The following is a 10,974-nucleotide window of genomic DNA, read 5'->3' as shown; positions in this document are numbered from 1 at the left end:
CGGGCAAGTAGCAAGAAGTACAAATATCGGCCCCTCCTGGAAACGGCGCGCACAACTCTATCCAGCATCAGATAATGGAACCAGTTCCACCTTTGTTCTTTTCACTTGCTCACCGGCGACGGCGGGAGCAACAACGCAAGGGGTGTGGCCGCGACCCTACAATGTGCAGTAATTCGCCAGGTTTACCTCAATTGTACACCTTGTGGACCAGTAAAGCAGCAAGAAGGACAATGAGCAGCCCCACCAGATATAGGCGCGCACAAGCCCAGCCAGCATCGGATAAAAGGACGGAATAAACAAAGAGTCAACGCCAAATCCTAGAGGCATACCATGTCGTTAAACAAGCAGATCGATGTATAAGTGACCCGACCCTTTGTCTATAAGATAAAAAATTGGTTTTGTGAACATCTTGGCGTAACATGTCGCACAATGAATGCGGTCCTGATGTATCTCAGTGATGCTGCAATCTACCTTTTCGTGTAAACCAGTCCTGTGTGCGCAAGCGTTGTTTGATACTCAAGGATGAAAAACTGATTGTTTCTGAAATAAATGCAGTCTATAGTCTAGCGTCGTCCTGTGTTCCTGTTCTGTGTCTCCGTCTTTTGACAGCTTTTCTTTCTGCTAAAAGGACGAGGACCACCTGTGTTCTTCGCAATTGCTCAGCGGCGGAGGGGAAACCAAACACGCAAGGGCAGTGGTCGCAATCCTACAATCTGCAGTTCTTCGCCAGGCTTACAGCATTTCTACACCATGAGGACCGGACAAGTAGCAAGAAGTACAAATATCGGCCCCTCCAGGCAACGGCGCGCACAACTCTAGCCAGCATCAGTTAATGGAACCAGTCCCACCTTTGTTCTTTTCAATTACTCAGCGGCGACAGCGGGACCAACAACGCAAGGGGTGTGGCCGCGACCCTACAATCTGCAGTACTTCGCCATGCTTACCGCAATTCTACACCTTGTACACCTGGCAAGCAGCAAGAAGGACAATTAGCAGCTCCTCCAGACACAGGCGCGCACAACAGAAGCTAGCGTCAAATAAAAGGGCGAGGACCACCTGTGTTCTTCGCAATTGCTCAGCGGCGGAGGCGGAAGCAACAACGCAAGGGCTGTGGTCGCAATCCTACACTCTGCAGTTCTTCGCCAGGCTTACAGCGAATCAAAACCTTGTGGACCAGGCAAGGAGCAAGAAAGAAAACGATCGGCCCCTCCAGATAGCTACGCGCATAACTGCAGCCAGCATCAGATAAAAGGACGAGGCCCGCTTGTGTTCTAAGCACTATCTCAGCGGCATTGGCGGAAACAAGAACACAAGGGGTGGTGCACCATCCTACATTCTGCAGTACTTCGCCAGCCTTACGGCAATTCTACGCACTGTGTACCAGGCAAGCAGCATGAAGAAGAATGATCAGCCCCTCCAGATACCGGCGCGCACAACGCCAGCTAGCATGGAATAAAAGGGCGAGGACCACCTGTGTTCTTTGCACTATCTAAAAGGCGGACGCGGAAACAACAACGCAAGAGGTGTGGCCGCAAACCTAAAATCTGAAGTACTTCACCAGGCTTATGGCAATTCTACACCTTGTGGACCATGCAAGCAGCAAGAAGGACAATTATCAGACCCTCCACATACCGGCGCGCACAACGCAAGCCAGCATCGGATAAAAGCGCGGGTGCCACCTGTGTCCTTCGCACTTGCTCAACGGCGGCGGCAGAAGTAACAACGCAAAGGGTGTGTCCGCAAACCTACAATGTGCAGTACTTTGCCAGGCTTACAGTGATTCTACATCTTGAGGAACGGGCAAGTAGCAAGAAGGACAAATATCGGCCCCTACAGATAACGGCGCGCACAACTCCAGCCAGCATCAAACAAAAGGACGAGGATCACATTTGTTCTTTTCACTTGGTCAGCGGCGACGTCGGAGACAAGAACACAAGGGGTGAGGCAGCAATCCTGCATTCTGCAGTACTTCGCCAGGCTTACGGCGATTCTAGACCTTGTGGGCCAGGCAAGCAGCAAAAAGGACAAAGATCAATGCCTCCAGATAGCGGCGCGCTCAGCGAAAGCCAGCATAGGATAAAAGTACGAGGACCAGCTGTGTTCTTCGCACTTGCTCAGCTGCAGCGGCAGAAGTAACAGCGCAAGGGTGGTGGCCGCAATCCTACAATCCGCAGTACTTCGCCAGGCTTGCGGCAATTCTACTCCTTGTGGACCAGGCAAGCAGCAAGAAGGACAATGATCAGCCCCTCCAGATACAGGCGCGCACAACGCCAGCCAGCATCAGATAAAAGGGCGCGATCCTCCTGTGTTCTTCGCACTTGCTCAGCGGCGGCGGCGGAAATAAACAACGCTTGGAGTGTGGCAGCAATCCTACAATCTGCAGTATTTTGTAAGGCTTTCGGCAATTCTACACATTATGAACCAGACAAGCAGCAAGAAGGGCAATGAGCAGCCTCTCAAGATACAGGCGCGCACAACGCCGAGCAGTATCAAATAAAAGGGCGAGGACCACCTGTGTTCTTGGCACTGTGTCAGCGGTGGTGGCGGCGGAAGCATCAAAGCAAGGCTGTGGCCGAAATCCTACAATCTGCTGTACTTCGCCAAGGTTACCGCGATTCTAGACCTTGTCGACCAGGCAAGCAGCAAGAAGCACAACGATCTGCTCCTCCACATACTGGCGCGCACAACGCAAGCCAGCATCGGATAAAAGGACGAGGACCCCCTGTGGTCTTCGCACAGTGTCAGCGGCGGCGGAAGAAACAACGCCAGGGTTGTTGCCAAAACCCTACAATCTGCAAAACTTCGCCAGGCTTACGGCGATTCTACACATTGCGGACCAGGCAAGCAGCAAGGACAACAATCAGACCCTCCAGATCAGGCGCGCACAACGCAAGGTAGCATGGAATAAAAGCGCGCGGTCCTCCTGTGTTTTTCGCACTCTCTCAGTTGCAGCGGCGGAAGCAACAACGCAAGGTGTGTGGCCGCAATTGTACAATAAGCAGTACTTCGCCACGCTCACAGCGATTCTACGCCTAGTAAACCAGGCAAGCAGAAGGACAACGATCGGCCCCTCCAGAAAGCGGCGAGTACAACTCCAGCCAGCATTAGATAAAAGGACGAAGCCCACCTTTGTTCTACACACTTCCTAAAGCGGCGGCGGCGGAAGCAACAACGCAAGGGGTGTGGCCGCAATCCTACATTCTGCAGTTCTTCGCTAGGCTTACAGCGCCTCTGCACCTTGCGGACCAGGCAAGCAGCAATAAGTACAATAACCAGCCGCTCCAGATAACGCGCGCAGAACGCCAGCCGGCATCGGATAAGGTGATCGGATAAGAAAAGCGGGGATAGGATAAGAAAAGGGCGAGGACCACCTGTGTTCTTCCGACTATCACAGTTGCAGTGGCGGAAGCAACAACGCAAGGGGTGTGGCCGCAAACCTACAATCTGCAGTACTTCACCAGGCTTACGGCGATTCTACACCTTGTGGACCATGCAAGCACCAGGAAGGACAATGATTAGACCCTCCACATACCGGCGCGCACAACGCAAGCCAGCATCAGATAAAAGGGCGAGTACCACCTGTGTTCTTCGCACTGTCTCAGCGGTGGCGGCGGAAGCAACAAAGCAAGGGCTGTGGCCGCAATGCTACACTCTGCAGTATTTCGCGCCCCGCCGCGGTGGCTCAGTGGTTAGGGCGCTCGACTACTGATCCGGAGTTCCCGGGCTCGAATCCGACCGCGGCGGCTGCGTTTTTATGGAGGAAAAACGCTAAGGCGCCCGTGTGCTGTGCGATGTCAGTGCACGTTAAAGATCCCCAGGTGGTCGAAATTATTCCGGAGCCCTCCACTACGGACCTATTCGTTCCTATCTTCTTTCACTCCCTCCTTTATCCCTTCCCTTACGGCGCGGTTCAGGTGTCCAACGATATATGAGACAGATACTGCGCCATTTCCATTCCACGAAAAACCAATTATTAATTATTAATTAGGTAATTCGCCAGGCTTACAACGATTCTACCCCTTGTGGACAAGGCAAGGAGCAAGAAGGGCAACGATCGGCCCTTCCGAAAAGCGGCGCGTACAACTCCAGCCACCATTAGATAAAAAGACGAAGCCCACCTTTGTTCTACGCACTTCCTCAGCGGCGGCTGCGGAAGCAACAACACAAGGGATGTGGCCGCAATCCTACAATGTGCAGTTCTTCGCCAGGCTTACAGCGATTCTACATCTTGAGGACCGGGCAAGTAGCAAGAAGGACAAATATGGGCCCCTCCAGATAACGGTGCGCAGAACTCCAGCCAGCATCAAACAAAAGGGCGAGGATCCCATTTGTTCTTTTCACTTGCTCAGCGGCGACGGCGGAAACAACAACTTAAGGTGTGAGGCAGCAATCCTACATTCTGCAGTACTTCGCCACGCTTACGGCGATTCTACACCTTGTTGACCAGGCAAGCAGCTAGAAGGACAACGATCAATGCCTCAAGATAGCGGCGCCTACAACGCAAGCCAGCATCGGATAAAAATGCGAGGACCACCTGAGTTCTTCGACTTGCTCAGCGGCGGCGGCGGAAGTAACAGCGCAAGGGCTGTGGCCGAAATCTTAAAAACTGCTGTACTTCGCCAGGCTTACCGCGATTATAGACCTTGCAGACCAGGAAACCAGCAACAAGCACAACGATGAGCTCCTGCACATACTGGCGCGCACAACGCAAGCCAGCATCGGATAAAAGGGCGAGGACCACCTGTGGTCTTCGCCCAGTGTCAGTGGCGGCGGAAAAATCAACGCCAGGGCTGTTGCCACAACCCTACAAGTGTGCAATACTTCGCAAGGATTACGGCGATTCTACACATTGCGGACCAGGCAAGCAGCAAGGACAACAATCAGCCCCTCCAGATACAGGTGAGCACAACGCAAGGTAGCATCGAATAAGAGCGCGCGGTCCTCCTGTGTTCTTCGCACTGTCTCAGCTGCGGCGGCGGAAGCAACAACTCAAGGCGTGTGGCCGCAATCCTACAATCAACAGTTCTTCGCCACGCTTACAGCGATTCTTCGCCTAGTAAACCAGGGAAGCAGAAGGACAACTATCGGCCCCTCCGGAAAGCGGCGCGTACAACTCCAGCCAGCATTAGATAAAAGGACGAAACCCACCTTTGTTTTACGTACTTCCTAGAGCGGCGGCGGTGGAAGCAACAACGCAAGGGGTGTGGTCGCATTCCTACATTCTGCAGTTCTTCGCTAGGGTTACAGCGAATCTGCACCTTGTTAACCAGGCAAGCAGCAGGGACCATAACCAGCGGCTTCAGATAAACGCGCGCACAACACCCGCCAGCATCGGATAAAAGGGCGCGGTTCTCCTGTATTCTTCGCACTAGCTCAGCGACGGTGGCGGAAAGAAACAACGCAAGGAGTGTGGCCGCAATGCTACAATCTGCGGTACATCGCCAGGCATACGGCGATTCTAGACCTTGTTGGACCAGGCAAGCAGCAAGAAGGACAATGATCAGCCCCTCCAGATACATGCGCGCACAACGCCAGCCAGCATCAGATAAAAGGGCGTGGTTCTCCTGTGTTCTTCGCACTTGCTCAGCGATAGCGGCGGAAAAAAACAATAGTCTAACGTTCGACGGAATACCGTCTGGTAAGGATGAAGCATAACAACAGGGTGAAGTTTGGGTCACTGACTAAGTCAAAAACAAACGAAAATGACGTTTCGGGTCCCGTACGGGACCCTTGTTCACAATAAGACTGTCAAAGAAGGCGGGATTATATAGTCTTCAGGATTGTTCCTAATCTTATTGCGTAGATATGATGAAGGGAGCCTTGATTCCTGTTCAAAGTATCTTTCGTCGTCTGGATGACTAATAATTCTAGGTGCAGTCTATTCAAATTATTTCTTTCTGTGGCTACAATCTCCGCCTCGTCCCAGGCTATCTCGTGGCGAGCGGTCTGCACATGCTCGGCGATAGCGTTCTTTGATGCGCAATGGTTCCTTACGTCGCCTTGATGGTCTTTCATTCGTCGCTGGAAGTTCCCGGTTTCGCCGATATAGACGGATGTGCAGTCATTGCAGGGAACTTTGTAAACCACACCAGGAAATTTGGCGCGTGGCAGGGGTCCTTTACGTTCACAAGTTCGGCACGTAGATTGCATGTTGGCACGTGGGCGATGTGCACTCCGTGCTTCCTGAAGATTCGTGAAAGGGTTTCACTGACTCCAGGTACATAAGGAACTGCAGCACGCTTCATGGTTTTTGCGCTTCCATCTCGTTGTCCCCTCGTGCGTTGCAAGTTTTTAGACATATTGTTCACAAGGTTCCTGGCGTAACCGTTACGCTCGAGATCCCTTTTTATCACCTTGAGCTCGTTGCTGAAGCTTTTCGGGTCTGCGCAGACATTTCTTGCACGGTTCAGTAGTGACGAGATAACTGATCGCTTGTGAGCCAAGGGGTAGGACGATTCAAAGTCGAGATATCGTCCGGAGTGCGTCGGCTTTCGGAACACGCTGAAACTTAAGCGGCACGTGGCACGATTGACGTTGATGTCCAAAAACGGGATGCTGCCATTCATTTCCTTTTCCACGGTAAAATTTATAGATGGCTCCATGGCATTGAGATGATCAAGGAAGCTTTGTAGATTCTGCTTGTTCAGAATGCAAAAGCAGTCATCCACGTACCTCAGGAACACCTTTGGACGTGGCTTGAATGAGTTCAGGGCTTTGCTTTCAATGGCTTCCATTGTAAAGTTCGCAGCCGTCACTGAAACTGACGCTACCATAGCAGTACCAAAAATCTGCTTGTACAGCGTACCGTTGTAAACGAAATACGTGTTAGCCAGACAGAAGCGAAGGAGTTCAGTGATCTCTCTAACTTACAACGGCGTACAATCTGGAAAGGATGGATCGTTTTTCAGGGCCTCTTTGCAGGTGTGTACGGCAAGTTCGACCGGAACACTCGTGAACAATGAGCAAACATCGAATGACACAAGTATATCATTTTCATCCAGGGTAACGTCCCTGATCTTCTCAATGAAATCTTGCGAATTCTTGATGTCCGTCGCTGACTTTCCCACCAATGGAGCCAAAACTTTGTGCAGGTATCCAGACAACTTGAAAAGCGGGGATCTTGTGTAATCCACGACTGGCCTGAGCGGAGTTCCAATTTTGTGGATCTTGGGCAAACCATTTATTGCGGGAGCCGATCCATTTGTGCAAAGAAGCCTGTAGTAAAGCTTCTTTAGAGAAGGGGGAGACCACTGAATATGTCCGAAAGATTTTTTTTGAGACTTGACTGTACTTTTGAAGTCGGATCCTTGGTCAACTTACAGTAGGTCCTTTCGTCCTCGAGCAACTCGGTCATTTTTGAGAGGTAGGCGGAGCGGTGAAGGACCACCGTTACATTTCCTTTGTCCGCGGGCAGAATGGCGATGTCTTTATTTTTCCGCAGTGACTTGAGCGCCTTACACTCAGCTTCGGAAAGATTCTGTTGGCAGCATTTCGTCCGCATTCCTTTAAGTATGCCAACGGCTTCCGTCCTGACATCTTCTTGGACGTCTTGATCCAGAAGGCTGACGGCTCTTTCCACAGCGCAAATCATCTTGCATGTGTCTGGCGGCTTTCCTTGATTGAAATTCAAACCTCGGCTGAGCACCATTTCTTCCGCCGAACTCAGGGCATACGATGACATGTTCTGAACCTTAAAGGTTGCTGTGGCTGGCTTGTTCCCTTTTTCGTCTAGCAATATGCATAGCTTCCCGGTCTGAGAAACCTCGTGCTTTTTGGTTGTGCGCCTCATTTCTTGATTGGCAACGAGTTGTATCTCAGGGAACACATCCGGCATGCGGAATTCTAGCTGCCGCTTCGCGAAAAGAACATCAAGGCGACGTAAGGAACCATCGCGCATCAAAGAACGCTATCGCCGAGCACGTGCAGACCACTGGCCACGAGATAGCCTGGGACGAGGCAGAGATTGTAGCCACAGGAAGAAATAATTTGAATAGACTGCATCTAGAATCATTAGTCATCAAAACGACGAAAGATACTTTGAACAGGAATCAAGGCTCCCTTCATCATATCTACGCGAAAAGATTAGGAACAATCCTGGAGACTATATAATCCCGCCTTCCTCTTTGGCAGTCTTATTGTGAACAAGGGTCCCGTACGGGACCCGAAACGTCATTTTCGTTTGTTTTTGACTTGGTCAGTGACCCAAACTTCACCCTGTTATTATGAAAAAAACAATGCAAGAAGTGTGGCCGCAATCCTACAATCTGCGGTATTTCGCCAAGCTACCGGCGATTCTACAGCTTGTAAACCTGCAAGCAGCAAGGACAATGATGAGCCCCTCCAGATTGAGGTGCACGCAACGCCAGACAGCATCTGATAAAAAGGCGAGAACCACCTGTGTTGTTCGCACTATCTAAGCGGCTACCACGGAAGCAACAACGCAAGGGCTGTGGCTGCAATCCTACAATCTGCAGTACTTCACCAGCCTTACGGCAATTCTACACATTATGTACCAGGCAAGCAGCATGACGGAGAATGCTCAGCTACTCCAAATACTGGCGCGCACAACGCCAGCCAGCATGGGATAAAAAGGCGTGGACCACCTGTGTTCTTCGCACTATCTAAGCGGCGGCCGTTGAAGCAGCAACGCAAGGGCTGTGGCTGCAATCCTACGATCTGCAGTACTTCACGAGCCTTACGGCAATTTTACACATTATGTACCAGGCAAGCAGCATGACGGAAAAAGATCAGCTCCTCCAAATACCGGCGCGCACAACGCCAGCCAGCATGGGATAAAAAGGCGTGGACCACCTGTGTTGTTCACACTATCTAAGCGGCGGCCGTTCAAGCGGCAACGCAAGGGCTGTGGCTGCAATCCTACGATCTGCAGTACTTCACGAGCCTTACGGCAATTTTACACATTATGTACCAGGCAAGCAGCATGACGGAAAAAGATCAGCTCCTCCAAATACCGGCGCGCACAACGCCAGCCAGCATGGGATAAAAAGGCGTGGACCACCTGTGTTGTTCACACTATCTAAGCGGCGGCCGTTCAAGCGGCAACGCAAGGGCTGTGGCTGCAATCCTACGATCTGCAGTACTTCACGAGCCTTACGGCAATTTTACACATTATGTACCAGGCAAGCAGCATGACGGAAAAAGATCAGCTCCTCCAAATACCGGCGCGCACAACGCCAGCCAGCATGGGATAAAAAGGCGTGGACCACCTGTGTTCTTCGCACTATCTAAGCGGCGGCCGTTGAAGCAGCAACGCAAGGGCTGTGGCTGCAATCCTACGATCTGCAGTACTTCACGAGCCTTACGGCAATTTTACACATTATGTACCAGGCAAGCAGCATGACGGAAAAAGATCAGCTCCTCCAAATACCGGCGCGCACAACGCCAGCCAGCATGGGATAAAAAGGCGTGGACCACCTGTGTTGTTCACACTATCTAAGCGGCGGCCGTTCAAGCGGCAACGCAAGGGCTGTGGCTGCAATCCTACAATCTGCAGTACTTCACCACCCTTACGGCAATTCTACACATTATGTACCAAGCAAACAGCATGACGGAGAATGATCAGCTCTTTCAGATACCGGCGCGCACAACTCCAGCCACCATCAGGTAAAAGGGCGAAGACCACCTGTGTTCTTCGCACTGTCTCAGCTGCGCGACGGAAGCAACAACGCAAGGGGTGTATCCGCAACCCTACAATCTGCAGTACTTCGCCAGGCTTACAGCGATTCTATACCTTGTGGACCGGGCAAGTAGCAAGGACAGATATCGGCCCCTTCAGATAACGGCGCTCACAACTCCAGCCAGCGTGAGATAAAAGGAGGAGACCCACCTTTGCTCTTTTCACTTGCCCAGCGGCGACGGCGGAAGCAACAACACCAGGGGTGTGACCGCATTCCAACATTCTGCAGTTCTTCGCTAGGCTTACAGTGATTCTACGCCTAGTAAGCCAGGCAAGCAGGAGGACAACGATCGACACCTCCAGGTATCGTTTCGAAAAATTCAGCCAGTATCAGATAAAAGGACGAGGCCCACCTTTGTTTTATGCACTTGGTCAACGGCGGTGGCGGAAGCAACAACGCAAGAGTTTTAGCTGCAATCCTGCAATCAGCAGTACTTCTCCAGGCTTACAGGAATTCTACACCTTGTGCACCAGGCAAGCAGCAAGAAGGACAACGATCGGCCCCTCCAGATAGCGGCGCGCAACCCTCCAGAAACATCAGAAAAAAGGAAGAGGCCAACCTGTGTTTTTCGCATTTGCTCAGCGGAGACGGCGGAAACAACAAAACAAGGGGTGTGGCCGCAATCCTACAGTCTGCAGTTCTTCGCCAGGTTTACAGCAATTCTACACCTAGTAGACCAGGCAAGCAGCAAGAGGGACAACGATCAGGCCCTCCATATAGCGGCGCGCACAATTCTTGCCATCATCAGACAGAAGGGCGAGGACCACCTGTGTCCTTCGCACTTTGTCAGCGACGGCGGCGGCAGCAACAGTGCAAAATGTGTGGCTGCAACCCTACAATTTGCAGTACTTCGCCAGGCTTACGGCAAGTCTACACCTTGTGTACCACGCAAGCAGCAAGAAGGACAATGGTCCGCCCCTCTGACAGAGGCGCGCACAACGCCAGCTAGAATCGGATAAAAGGGCGAGTACCACCTGTGTTTTTCGCACTGTCTCAGCGGTAGCGGCGGAAGCAACAAAGTAAGGGCTGTGGCCGCAACCCTACAATCTGCAGTACTTCGCCATGCGTACCGCAATTCTACACCACCTTGTGGACCTGGCAAGCAGCAAGAAGGACAATTAGCAGCTCCTCCAGACACAGGCGCGCACAACAGAAGCTAGCATCAAATAAAAGGGCGAGGACCACCTGTGTTCTTCGCAATTGCTCAGCGGCGGAGGCGGAAGCAACAACGCAAGGGCTGTGGTCGCAATCCTACAATCTGCAGTTCTTCGCCAGG

Source organism: Amblyomma americanum, chromosome 2, assembly GCF_052857255.1.
Source record: "Amblyomma americanum isolate KBUSLIRL-KWMA chromosome 2, ASM5285725v1, whole genome shotgun sequence".
NCBI lineage: Eukaryota > Metazoa > Arthropoda > Arachnida > Ixodida > Ixodidae > Amblyomma > Amblyomma americanum.
Note: the sequence above shows the minus strand (reverse complement) of the source record.